The sequence below is a fragment of the Camarhynchus parvulus genome, chromosome 13 (assembly GCF_901933205.1).
Source record: "Camarhynchus parvulus chromosome 13, STF_HiC, whole genome shotgun sequence".
Taxonomy (NCBI): Eukaryota; Metazoa; Chordata; class Aves; order Passeriformes; family Thraupidae; genus Camarhynchus; species Camarhynchus parvulus.
Window position 1 is genome coordinate 5,387,819 of NC_044583.1, and position 13,458 is coordinate 5,401,276.

General features: G+C 37.1%; 1 protein-coding gene across 1 annotated transcript in view; it reads right to left on the reverse strand.

Moving 5' to 3' along the window:
- Positions 1-13,458, reverse strand: part of LOC115908560 (teneurin-2-like) — a 637,472-nt gene that overhangs the window by 426,136 nt on the left and 197,878 nt on the right. The window contains exon 3 of the mRNA XM_030957248.1: positions 3,385-3,439. The gene's annotated coding sequence lies outside the window, so the exon portion shown is untranslated. The remainder of the gene's footprint in view (positions 1-3,384; positions 3,440-13,458) is intronic.

Consider the following 13,458-nt stretch of genomic DNA (forward strand, 5'->3'; position numbering starts at 1 on the left):
CCACTCTGGCTTTTACACACAAAAATTAACTTCTAGCAGTTTTTGTGTTTACAGCTATTGGGAAAAAATGCCTGATATGACAGAATTATTTTTTTTAAGCTGAGAATGCATGGTAAGTTGTTTCAATTACAGCTGTCAAAGATTCTTGTGCATTTAAAGTCTCTAAATCTGACGTTTATAAGCTTGACCATTAACTGAAAACTGGAAATGATGTTTCCATGCAGTTATTACTGCAATGCAGGACATCACACAATGTCACCATTCTACATTCATCACAAGGGATACCTGGGATGTGGGTTGCACATTTAATTTCAATTTAGGTTTAATTTTAATTAGGTTTAATTTCATACCTTGTTCAGGTTACTCTAATACATATTTTAAGCTAAAATAGTCTTTGCTTTCAGTACACAATTTTGTCACCACCATTTTATCAAAACTTGATTGATCTACATTTTGAAAATTCAGCTGTAAACACCTGGAGACTTTGTATTTAAAAATTCTTGATGACAGAACTCCTCAGGAGTTTGGTAGATCTTACCAACTAATAATTAAAATAAATAAATTGTAGATTATTAATAGATGCATTTTGCCACTGACTATATTGAAACAAATCCGCAACACAAAAAGAGCTGTTTAAAAAATAAGATTTATATTTAAAAGTTATTGTATTACTTTTTCTTCCTTTAATTTTAAATGAAGTCTTTGACTACTCCTTTAGACTACAGTAACTTTTAAGGCAGGTAATTGCTAGAAACTTTAATAATTCCCAGAATGTTTCTTTTTTAGGTTTCTACTTTTCAGGAAATGAAATGATGGCAAGTATTTTGTAATATACATGTATATACATTTCTTTTTCCCATGTTAATCTTTGATTCATGGATCAACAGAATAGTTACTTAATGAAAAAACTATTTTAAATAAGAGCTGTCACAAACCTGTTTGACTCATATTTAACCGTATTTATTCCTGACATAGATAATGTCAGGGCTTGATTTTCCAGCAGTCTGAATAATCTTAAAGATAACTCTGAAATTTACTTGCTATCTTCTCTGTGATGACCTTGAATAACATAAATGTTTCTGCACATTTTCTGGATTACAAACTTCTCCCTGCTAGGCACCAGTGTATAATTTGTAATCATTGCCTTGTGTATTTATTTTTAGGTACACTGTTCTTGAAGCTTTGTGCTGCTCATGGATTTCTTCAGACAAAGCATTTGTAGCAACATCACAAAGACAACACAATCTCCTTTTATGCAAATGCATTAAAAGTAAGTATCAGACATGCAAACGTATTTAAACATAAATATCAGACATACAAATGTATTTAAAAATAAATATCAGGCATACAAGAGTCCACAGTGCAAGTAAAATTCAAAGGGCTAATAAAATATCTGAACTGTACCTTTTTATTTCTGCTAACAAACAGTAAATGCAAGGATTCCTAGAAACCTCAAGGCACCTTTATGACACTGACTTACTTTAAGAAATTACTGATTGGGTGAAATTGCACCTAATGATATCTGCAGCACTTTGTGCCACTCACTAAAGGGAAATCACCATTTATAACCATATGTACTGCTGGTTAAAGATAAAACTAAAATTTTATCTTACAGGAAGCTGAATCACAGAAACTTGTGAACTAACATTTATACCATAATTTTAAATTTATTCTAAGTCATGGATAAATTCTCTGGATTTTGCGGCCTTGAACATTTTCAGAAGCAGCTCCCCTGCAGGCTCAAAAAAGTACCCAAAAAGTACCCAAAATGTACCTAAAGCTGCTGCTCCTGTGCTGCTCCCCCTTGAATTAACCATTCCAACTGCAGAACTGCACAGTAACATCACACCCAAACCTGCTCCTGCAGCAAAAACGCTCTCATTTCTGAAGGACAGCGCTGTCTTGGGAAGAAGTGGGGGAGCCATTAGGGGTTTTAGAGTTTTGTTTTCTTCCTCTGACTGGGTTATTGCACCCCTGCAATTGCCAGTGTAAGCAGGAAGGAGGAATATGGGGTCAGAGGTGAGGAAATCAAAGCTGCCACTCTGACTGCAGCACAGACCCAGAATGGTCCATGCTGACCTTGAAACTGCACCTTAAACCATCTTGGATAAGATATTCATGCATTCCTTCCCATAGCCATTTGTGCAGGTTTTCCTTTTAATTAATTTCTGGATATGATAGATTGTGCTTTCAAGAGCTATCACACTACCATATTAAATTTTAGAATCATTAGAAAAAGAAATTGGAAAAAAGAACAAAAATATGAACTTCAAAGGTTAGGCATAGAATAATAACCATAGGAAATAACAATCCCACACACCTTGGAGTTTCAAACAAGCTCTTTTCCAAAGGTAAAGAAAGGTCATCATGTTCTGACCTCAATAGTTATTTATCTGTTTCCTCACATTCCAGAAGTTTATGTTCCAACCATCAGAGTGTAAAGTGTCCCATTAATTTACTTTTTTCTTATTAGCAAATATTACATATTTTGTACAAACAGCAATCCATCAAACACTAGGGTGCACCCATCTCACCTTTTAACACTAAAGGTCAAAAAGCTGCTTCTGGATGATTGGAGAATAACTTTTTAAAGCTTATTCTGCCCACCTGAAGTAGGGATTTCAAGCCAAATCTATCATAACTCAACATTCCCAGAATATTCTGCCATAGAACTGCTTCTTCCATCTGTTGTGGGAATTCACAGGGGCTGCATCTGCTCTACTTTGTCCAAAGCACTTCATTTGGAACAGAAATGAGCAGCACTCCTCCAGTCTGTGTGCTGACTTCAGGGCAATTAGGCAGCACCTAAAGGGAGGTGCAAGAGGCAGGGATTTGCCTGGCAGCCTGGATGTCCACTCTCAATCCTCTTACTGGGAAATACTCTCAATGGGTGACATTTACAAACAAGAAGCTACCGGATCTATTGGCTGGCAAGGATGTCTTTTGTGCCAGAAGAACATTCATAGTCTCATCCAATAAATTTAAATTGAAAGTGTCCTTAATTTTTTTTTTTTTAATTAGGTTTCACCCAATAGTTTGGAAAAAATCAATAGTGCTACATCTTTATAGTTGTTGATCCCCTTCTAAACCCATGTGTCAGACTGTTATTACTGACTGCAAATGCCTCCTTCTGCAAAGGTTGAACCTCATAATCCATTTTGCATCTAAACCCAATCTCCACACAGAGAAAAAAAAAATCCTCAACAAAATACACAAAGAATCTTCATGTCTGTATGGGCACTGAGGCATCCCACAGGCTTTGTGCTAAGCAGCTGAAATAACTTTTGTGGAACTGTTTAGACCATCAAACCAAGGCAGTATAACCATTCCAAACATGTTTTCCTTCTGTACTCTGGATTGAAAAGTAAATATCTTCCTACTTACCAGTGTCTCCGTCTGCTCCTTTCAAGACTGGTGACTATTCACTCATCCAGTAATCCTGAAAAGAACAAAGCAGGAATGCTTATTTTAGGTGTCACTATCAGGTTTAAGTTGATGGATCCCAAATTCAGCATTTTCCACAAAAATATAAATATGACATAGTGAAAAAGAAAAAAGGTTGAACAATTAAAGTTTTGATAAAAGTTTTCCCATAACCAAAATCATTGCAATAGATCTGAACATGTCTATGTGAGACAATATCTTTTTCTGCCATCCTCTTCATTGTCTCTTCAGTCCCTAAACATGGATTGACCTGGATGCCTTTTCCTATGGTGCCAAAAGTTAATTTAAAGATTAAATTAAGAAAAAAAAAAAATCTCAGACTACATTCTACAATGAAAACAAAAGTATTTACACAGCTTTTTAAAACAGTCCAAAACACTTAGTTTGCACCAAAATCTTAAATATATAAATATATTGCCTTATTTACTTATTTTGCAAGTCGGTAATTTTTAAAAGATATTTTCCTTCATCGTGAAATTTTGTGGCAGATTTAAAGCCTAGGTTCTTTAACAGAAGCATCATAAGGAGATTAATCTAGCTTGGACTCAGCCTGTGCTGACAGTGTCTCTTCTAGCTATCATGAGAGAACATTTTGGGTGAATTGTGGGTGATCTCAGTGATCCCCACAAGTGGAAAGCTGTCAGGAACTTCTTTCAGTATAACAAAGAGGTTGACAAAGGCACTTTTATTTCCTAGAAAAATGTAAAATAGCAATAAGAAAGACCAGCACTTAAAGAGTAACATGAATTTGTACACAATACTGTGTTCAGAGGCAATTAAGAGTTTCATTTACTGCAAAGTTTCATTTACTTGTCACCAAAGTAGCGCCAACAGTGTTTATTAATTAAAGGTGTTTTTTCATCCTTAGCTCCTTTGTGAAGAAAGTGGGAATTAGTCTACTGTTTCTGGGGAATTACAGTTTTCTAATCATTTAAAAAATGAGGGTGACTAGTTCTGCCACCTATTTGCCCTGCAAACATTCTGCCTCTTACACATGCCAGGAATTATGACAGCTCTGTTTCACACTGCCTATACATTACTTTAAATATTGCTGCTGTACAGAATCAAAATAATTTTGTCCATCAACCCAAATCTGTGCTGGCGTTCTTTTAAAAAAGCTCTGCTCTTGGCTTTCAGAAGAACATGTTGTTTCATTCCCCTAAAGAAGCTCAGAACATCAAGGAAAATAACATCAAGCAATAGTGGGTTCAAACATATTTCTAATCTTTACAACCCTTCAGTACTTACATTAAAAAAGTGAGGCATAATTTATTTCTGATGAAACAGAGTTGCTCAGCTTTCTGCTAATAGGATCCTCAGGGCAAAAGGGGTAGGGAAAGCACTGATAAAAGTAGAGAGCTTCATTTTACTGTATTTTTTTTTTCTAGTCTGGAAACAATAAATTAATAATAGTGTTTACTCTGATTATCGTTGATTTAGGATAAATTGTTCTCATTTAGCAAATGGGGAAATGAAATTCAGGGCCCAAGGGACAGAGAATGTAAATCTGTGCCAAAGGCTACAATTGAAGACACATTTACAGATTCATTCTGAGTTCCTGGATTAATTCCAGCCATTGCTGATAGTAGGGAGGCTGATATTCCAGTACCATTTACCAGTTTAATGATGCAAGTTGCCACTCCTTCCTCCTCCTCTCTCTTTTCTTCCCCTTCTGCTCTCCTCCTGTCCCTCATAAAACCTATCTGCTTTTTTATTAATCCTTGAAGGGCCACTAGCTTTCAGGCTTTTGGAAAAGCCAGTACAATTTTTCTCAGAGGCACACACCTATGTTTTAAAACTTTTAATTCATCCAAAATTATTCTTCTGCCAGACAACCCTTATTCAATGTAAGAATTGAGCAGGAAAATGTCAGAACCTTGAAATAGCATATTGTACTATACTAAAAAAGAAGGACTTCTCAGGAAAAGCATCATGAAAGCAACGGAAATACCATTATTCCTCCAAAAAGACAGCTTGGACAAAGCGTATTGTTAAAGGTATTTTCATTTGCTTAAAGTGCTGTGGTATCATCAGACTTCCCATACTTGAAAACAAGGAAAGAGAGCACATAACACAGTATTGGGGTGATGACAGACAGCAAAAGCTTCAGACTAGTGCTACATTTCCTGCTATGGAAAGTATCACTGTTTATTACCACTCATTAAAATTTAATTTTATAGAGCATCTTTAAAAGGTCATTTTAATAATGGGAGTATTATAGCTGATATTACTGACTAGTTAGAACTTTGAGAACACAAATCCTCAGGCTTGTTGCTTTCAATTATTAAAGATAAGGCATAAATCTGATTAATCCAGCTCTTTTAAATAAAAAGTAGTTGATTATTTTGCTGTGTATCTAGCCCAATCATTTGCTTTGAGTTCTCCTGATAAATACCTTGGTCTTGAAAATGGCATTGTATTACTACACTGATGTATTCATTCCCTCATATTGCATTTTCCATATTCTAAGATGACATATCCCTTAATGTTTTAGTCACTTATCACAGGTGCTGCTTTTAACATTTACACACCATGCATAGAAGCAGCAATATCTGCAAATATCAAACCAAAGACTAATTGAGAAAACAAAAACTGCACACCTAGAGTAGCACCCAAAGTATTCAGTAGGCATATCCCAATAGCATATTCGTTATTTTCATCTTAATATTCAGAGCAATTTGATGCTGTTTAAAAATCCATTCCAACAAATCTCTGTGCCAAAATGGGCTTAGCACAATTGTGCAGGCTACCACTGCTTCCTTCACAGGCTGTCAGTGGAACTTAGAGATACAGCTGATCCATTTCTCTCAAGGAAAACTGAATTAAAAGTGCATAGATGGTCAGTTTTAACCCTTAAAACCATGAGTTTAAACCTGAAGCTCAATTTCTGTACTGCTAGTTTAAAGACTCTTTTTAAACTTGTTCTGACAGCTTCTCCTCCTTGGCACAAAGACTGTGCTGACTTTGAATGCTATCAATGGCTTTTGGTGTCCTTGATTAGGGGTTTCAAATGATCAATAATGGCACAGGGATGAGCTTGATGTACTTTTGAATGGCTCTCTTTGTACTCATAGCACTGCTCTTTTGAAGGACTTTTGTTTTCAAACTCGGATGTAACAGAATGATACAACTGTATGAGATAGAGAGATTCTTCTCACCCACACGGTTGCCACACTGTACCTCATAAGAGTGAGGCACTGGCTGCTCCTCACCCAAACCAGCACTTGTGACGGTGCTGCTGGACTGGAGAGTGGCAGCCAGGGAGCACTTGGTTTTTGCAATGGGAAAAAGGAAAAAAAGCCAGAGCAAGCAAGACATACCAGTGTCAAAGACCAGCCCCAAAGATCTGTAGGACCTAACCTATGCCTCCTCTTTCTTGTCCCCTCAATTGCACACACTGCCACATCAATGTTCTTTTAAATATTTAAAGATCGGTTTCTTAAAATTTCTGTATGAAATTGCAAATATACACATAAAAGTTTACTCTTTAGAGTCTTACTGGTACTAGATCCCATCAGGTAGATTAAAGATCACATTCTAAGACTGAGTAAATGGCTTCAGATGTGACTTCATCTCTTCCTTAACCTCATCATAATTTACATTTCAGAAGGAAACAGTAATATTACAAAGATTAAAAGAAAAATAAATAAAACTGCAGAGAGACAAGCCCTATTATCAAATGAAGATGTCTTTCTAGGATATTTAAGTCAGACATTTACAAGCAAATAAATAATAAATCAACACCACACATGGAAAACTAAAGAATGTAAGGATTGCAGGGTATAGATTTCATCTTCTCTTTACTACTATGAATATATTTACAGAGCACTGTTTAAACACGTCTTGAAGCAGAGATATCTGTAACAGATGTGTGTTCCCAACTACTGGTCTTAGAAAGACCCGCTTCCTCTCACCTCCATCCATCCTTTATTTTCAAGCTTTCCCAAAGTTTTAGACACACGCCTCTGCATCACTCATTGTTGAGCTTTAGGCAGGACCTCAGAGTTTCAATTCTTGTCCAGGTCTAAATCCAGCAGGAATTAAGGATTCATCTATCCAAGACCTCTTGGAATTTCAATCCAATAGTTCCATTCAGCATGGGCTCAGTCAGAGCCCACAGAAGTGGGTGTTTTAACCACACAAGCACAGTGTTTTAACAGCCAACTCTTCTTTTTTTAATGCACAACCAGAGAAAATTAAAGCCTAGTTGCAATTGGCACACGGACACCGGGCACGTGATGCCTTGACTAAACAGTTTGTTTAGACTGACCAGATCAAACTCCAGATGTCAAACTGCACTCAGAGAATGAACTAATAGATGATAGTGGACACCTTCAATCCTTGGTTAGAAAGGTTTTCCAGGCTGCTAAATATAATGCAAGATTCAGTGAGATGTGTGATTTCACTTCTGCTCCTTGGACTGCTTCTATATTTGAACTGAAATTACAATGGACTTGTTCTGAAGGGAATGCTTGAATCAGGCATATCAAATATAGCCACCTGCTACTATTAAATAGCATTTGTAGTTTGCCCACTGTGATATCATCTTGTAAGTAAAGTTCAAAACCTATGAGAAAACCTGCTCTAATAAGAAATCCATTTCAACAGAAACACCAGGTTACATTAAAAAAAAAGGATTGTTTTCTTAATACCTTTTTAAGTAGCTTTGGCTAAACTGCAGGGAAACATCCACATACCTTTAGCTATCCAACTGCACCAGAAAAAGAGTAAACTTTAAAAATCACAAAGATTTTCCAGTACACTTGATTGAATTTTGTCATTCCAGTAACAAGCAAGAGCCTTCATGTAATCCATCACACCAAAATTACGAACGGCTCCTAAAATTTATAGTAGAAACAGATGTAAACCTTAATTCTAGAAACAACTGAGAATCAACACTTTCCCTGGAGCATTCTGATTTTTAGTCTGTCATTCTAAACAAAAATCAGGAGTGTAACTCAGAGAATCAGATGTTTTTGAATTTGCTCCAGAGTGAGATCTTTATCTGCACAGTGCCATCAGCACATTCACACAGCAGAATGATCAATGTATTTGACTCTAAACCCATGGCCTCTATAAGGCCTCCAAAGTTCTTTAATGGCACTTGCTTTCTGCTGGTAATAATTCCTTGACAGGATCAGCTTCATGGCAAGATGTGCAAAGCTTCAAAAGGGCTCTGAAAAAACAATTTCCACAATAGCCTCTCTACTCAAGAAGGAAGTAGCCAAGCTGCCTGCAAACTGACATTCCTGGAGTTTTTGTTCACACCCTTTTCTGATGACCTGACCTATTATTTTTGTAAAATCTTTTACATATGTATTTTAAAAGGACTTTTTAAACAAGGACAGCTGGTTATGGAGAGCACAGGAATAGGAAGCAATAACATATCAGGAAGGAAAATGTCCTTTCAAATACAGTTTGCAAACTCAACCTTGTTTGCTATATACTGTCTATTTTTTAAATAATGCACAAATCATCTCCAGTACCATGGAAATAATCAACACAGAATCAAAACCTGGAGCTTCTACTAGAGCACAAATCAAAAGCTGTTGGAATCCAACAGCTGGAGCCTGTCTCATTATTTCACTGCACTTTGATGTGCTTTTCAGCCAAGTATCTTAGAGATTTACTTACAGATATGTCTATCTACAAATTCTACATTGCTTACACATTACAGATTCCAACAGAGATAAACACACTGAGTTCTCATTAAAAAAAAAGTCTTCTATTAAGCTCAAAATCCTGTAAATAGAGGAATTGAAAATCAGCTGCATCTAATAAAAGAATCAAGTTTGTTATTGACTTTGAGCTGGTAGTTTCCATTAGATTATCCATCATACTTTTATTATGTGATCAACTGCCTAATTAATTTCATACTCATGCATTTAGGCAGAAAGCTGTATGTTTCAATGGGCTTTGCTATAATCCTGCACCTGCGGCCTCAGAGATTTAGACAGCTCTCTATCATAAGTTTATACTGTGCCTATAATCATGTCAGCTGGAGTATGCTTCCGACTATCCAGGCTGTTGAAATATAACAGTATTTAATTTCTGAGGCACTAGAACATTTGCATCTGTGGTTATGTGTCTTTGGACTTTAATCAGATGAAAGTCACTGAGAGATATTAAGAGAGTTAGATACAATATTTTGCTCAGACAGTTTTAGTGGATGTATCAGACACTGTTTTGATTTTCCTTGCTTATCTAGTAATATGAACAGATGCAATCTATGCTATTGTATAATGAATGTTGATTGCCAACAGTATTTGATTTTGCAACCATTCTGTAGTGATAATTAAAGATAACTTGATATCCTATACAGTGATAGTTAAAGATTGCTTTGTATGCATTATTGCATAAATAAATGCCACAGAGAGAATGAACAACTCTCTACAACTTTTTTATCTGGAATATATTTCAGGGCAAAAAAAAAAGTCACAAGTCTCAACACAGTAATCATCATTGCAAAATTGGTGTCATTTATCCTTTATTTTCTTCTGGCTTATGGAATTTACACAAAGCAAAGTTTTAGTAATTTAGGATGCATTAGCTGTACCTTCCCCAAAAAGGACAAGGAATGCAGTCTGATGGAAGCCGTGCTATCACCCACCAACCATACCAGGCTTGCAGGATCACTGTGATTACAATGAGCTTCTGATAGGACCCACATGTCGTGGAGATTTAGATGCTTATTGCATCATTTGGAAACCTGAGGAAGCAAACATTTAAATGTACTGTTTTCCATTAATAAACTTCACCAAAATTCAGATATTCATACCATTATAATTTTGGCCAAAACAACATGGACTTGATGTTCAAACTAAACAATACACAAAATGTGATACTGTAGCCAAGTTGGAGTTGTCCTTTTCACATGAGTAGCTCAAGGAAAGCATGGATAGGCCCAGCCAAAGAGATTAGTAATTGTATTTCGTTTTATTTTCAGATTGGGCATAATGACTATTTTTCTTTGGGTAGTGGAAGAAATCTTCCCCAGCCCTGCAACCACTGCTCTGCTCACATCTAGCATGTTCACTGGTTAGAGCATGTGTGAGATGACACAGAAATGCATTTTTATTCACTCAGGTGTGCACAGCACTGGCACAGCATCCTCTGCACTCCCTGTGTGCCCAGGAAGACAGAGAAGCAGAAACACCTTCCTTTGTACTGCCACAACCAAGCCCTTTGCTGACTTTTTGAGCTTGTACAGCCTATTTCAGTAGCAGACACGGCCTGAGCCCATGGACAACAACATTGTGCCTCCAACCCTGCAAGCTGTCAGTTTGGCTAAGTTTGCTTTGGAGCAATGCAAGTCTGTGCATGAAAGCAGTGTTTGAGTACCATGGGTGTTATATCCAGCACTAAGTAACTGACGTGCATCTCCAGTGTCAATCTTACATGATGATTTTTGTCTCTGGAGTTTTATGTTTCACTTTTAATCATAATTCAACAGAAAAGACAGCAAGCTCCTTAGTTCACTGGTCAATATAGTTAGCAGGTGAACTCCTTATAAATGACAGATGTGCTTTCACTGCAGCAGCTCTTCCTGGCTTAGAAAGGATGTGTCAGGTGTTGAAACTTGCCAATTAAATGATCTTCATTCTTCATGTGAGCTGTAGTCATTGAGTACCTTGTGAGCTGAAATCTCCCTCCTCTCCCGCTCAGACTAACACCTATACATTCCCTTCTGGATCACTGATAATTTGAAGCTGATAATTATTTCTGGTTTTTGCTAAGAAACTGAAGGATCCCTGTGCCTCTGATGTATTTCCAGCGTGTCTTTGTGTTTGTCAGAAAGCTATCAGCTCCCTGCGATCTAAGAAAGCATTTCTGCTGACATTTTCCTTACGACTTTTCATTCCAATTTATAAAATCACCTGTTGAGGAATTTTTATGATACCACCTACTTCCCATAGAGGCTACCACCTAAGCCTTGATTAGTTCACAGGAGATCAAACTCCCTAACAAGTTACTGTCAGATGCAGTTTTTAAGACTAGAACTAGGTCAGGTTTATTACCTACATCAATTCTTTCATGTAGCACAGCTAAGACAAAAAAAAAGGATTTTAGAACAAAAAAAAAAATAAAGGAAAACACGACTGAAAGTCAAACTAACAGATATAGAAATGCTTCTCATCTCAGAAGTGAAATGCCACAAATGATTTTTAAATTGCCAAACCCCCGAGGCTGAAGCCATATAGTCTCCAGCTTTGACTGAGACCTTACAATAGTGCAGGAGGTTTTGTTACAAACATAGCACATGAGCAGAATCGTTTGTAATATGGAATCCCTCAGATATTCATTCAGCAAAGGCTGTGGAAGTGATTTTTGCTCTGATGAGGATAGAAATAGATTTACACAATATTGATCTTTTCCAAGTCTTGGGATTGCTCTGTGTAATTTTGGAAGAGCTACACTACAACAGAAGCAATAGTCAAAGCTTTATAAAAAGCTGGTTTGTATCATATTTAATTACATTTTCTTTCTCTTAACACCTCATGATAACCCATCTCTCCATGGAATCCCAGATATCTTTCTGCAACTAACATCCATTTAGTGTTAAATCTTTATTTTGATATTTTGGTGTTTCAGGTTCTGATTCAAGAAATTCAAACAAACTAAGGGATGACAGTACCTGTTAAAAAAATCTAGGGCTTGTGATTAAGTTCCAAAGGTTTTTGTGTTTTTGATTTGTACTGACCACCCAACCTACATTTGACCACTATGTCCATGGCTAGGAATAGAAGCAATCAAACACAGAGAACCATACTTATTTATCGTGGTTTGTTTGTTTTAAATTTTGTTTCTTTTAGTGGCAGCATCAGTGGTGCTCACATTTTCAGGCCCTCAGCTACTCAATGCTTAAGCAGAGAGCAGCTGACAGCAGATAGAATAAACCTGCTTTTCCAAAAGCACTGACAAAATTATGGCTACAGCATTCATGTTTGTAAGGGAGAATTCTAACAAACCAAACAGATACAGAGTCTAAAGGAGTTAATAAGGAAAGTTAAAGCTCTTAGGTAATCAGAAATTCCTATTGTGGTGGCGTAATAATCATTATTAATCCTCTTGCTTGAGCCCACTGAGTTTGGGAATAAGCCATGGAACTAGATTCAAATGGCTTTAAGATATATTTTGCAAGAACAGCCATCCCAGGAGACAACATGACTTAAACACATTTTTGGGTCATGTCTCCTCTCCTGTACACTCCTTATTCCTGCCAGTACTAATTAATGTACAAGATCAGACAAACATTGCCAGCAAGTGTGTGACAAGCAGCCTAAATGGGAAGCTTTCCTAACAGGAATGAAACACAAGGGAAGTGGGATGAGGTATAGACAAAATACCATTATACTGATTTTGCCATCGATATCATGTCAAGTGAAAAAGCTATAAAAAGCAAGGAAGAGCCTTGTGGGTCAGAAGGCTCAGCTCAAACACAGAATGCTCCTGCAAAGCCAGTTTAAAACACTGAAGGACTAAAGCTGTCTATCAGCTTCCAACTCCACACATGCCAACAAAACCAGGTAAACAAACCTGTAGAAAAATTCTTCCCACGGGTCCTTTTCTGCAGCAGCTCCAGGCCTCCTATTGATCACCATCTCCTCCTCTTGTGAAACAGAGCAACACAAAAAGGAACAAAGCCCACCAGTGGCTTTACCTAGCAACATTTGAGAACAGAACATGACATCTTTCCCTTCTGAAATCTATTCTTAAATAAGCTACCTGATCATGTTTCAACCCTTGACAGCTTTTTCCATAAGCTCTCCACTTGAAGAGGATGGGTAACAACACATCAGATCTTCCAGTGAAGCCTCTCTGAGGTTAAGGAAGGGAAGTTCTCCTAACAATCCCATTCCCATGGTCAATTAGGACTGTATCTCACAAGAATGAGGTTTTGGGATTACCTGCCTGAGGATAGGAGGCTGTGAGGCTTAACCAGTGCATCCTGGACTGTTTCGGCAGAAACCAGACCCAGCTGAAAGATATTGTGGTGATAAATGGCTGGAAAAA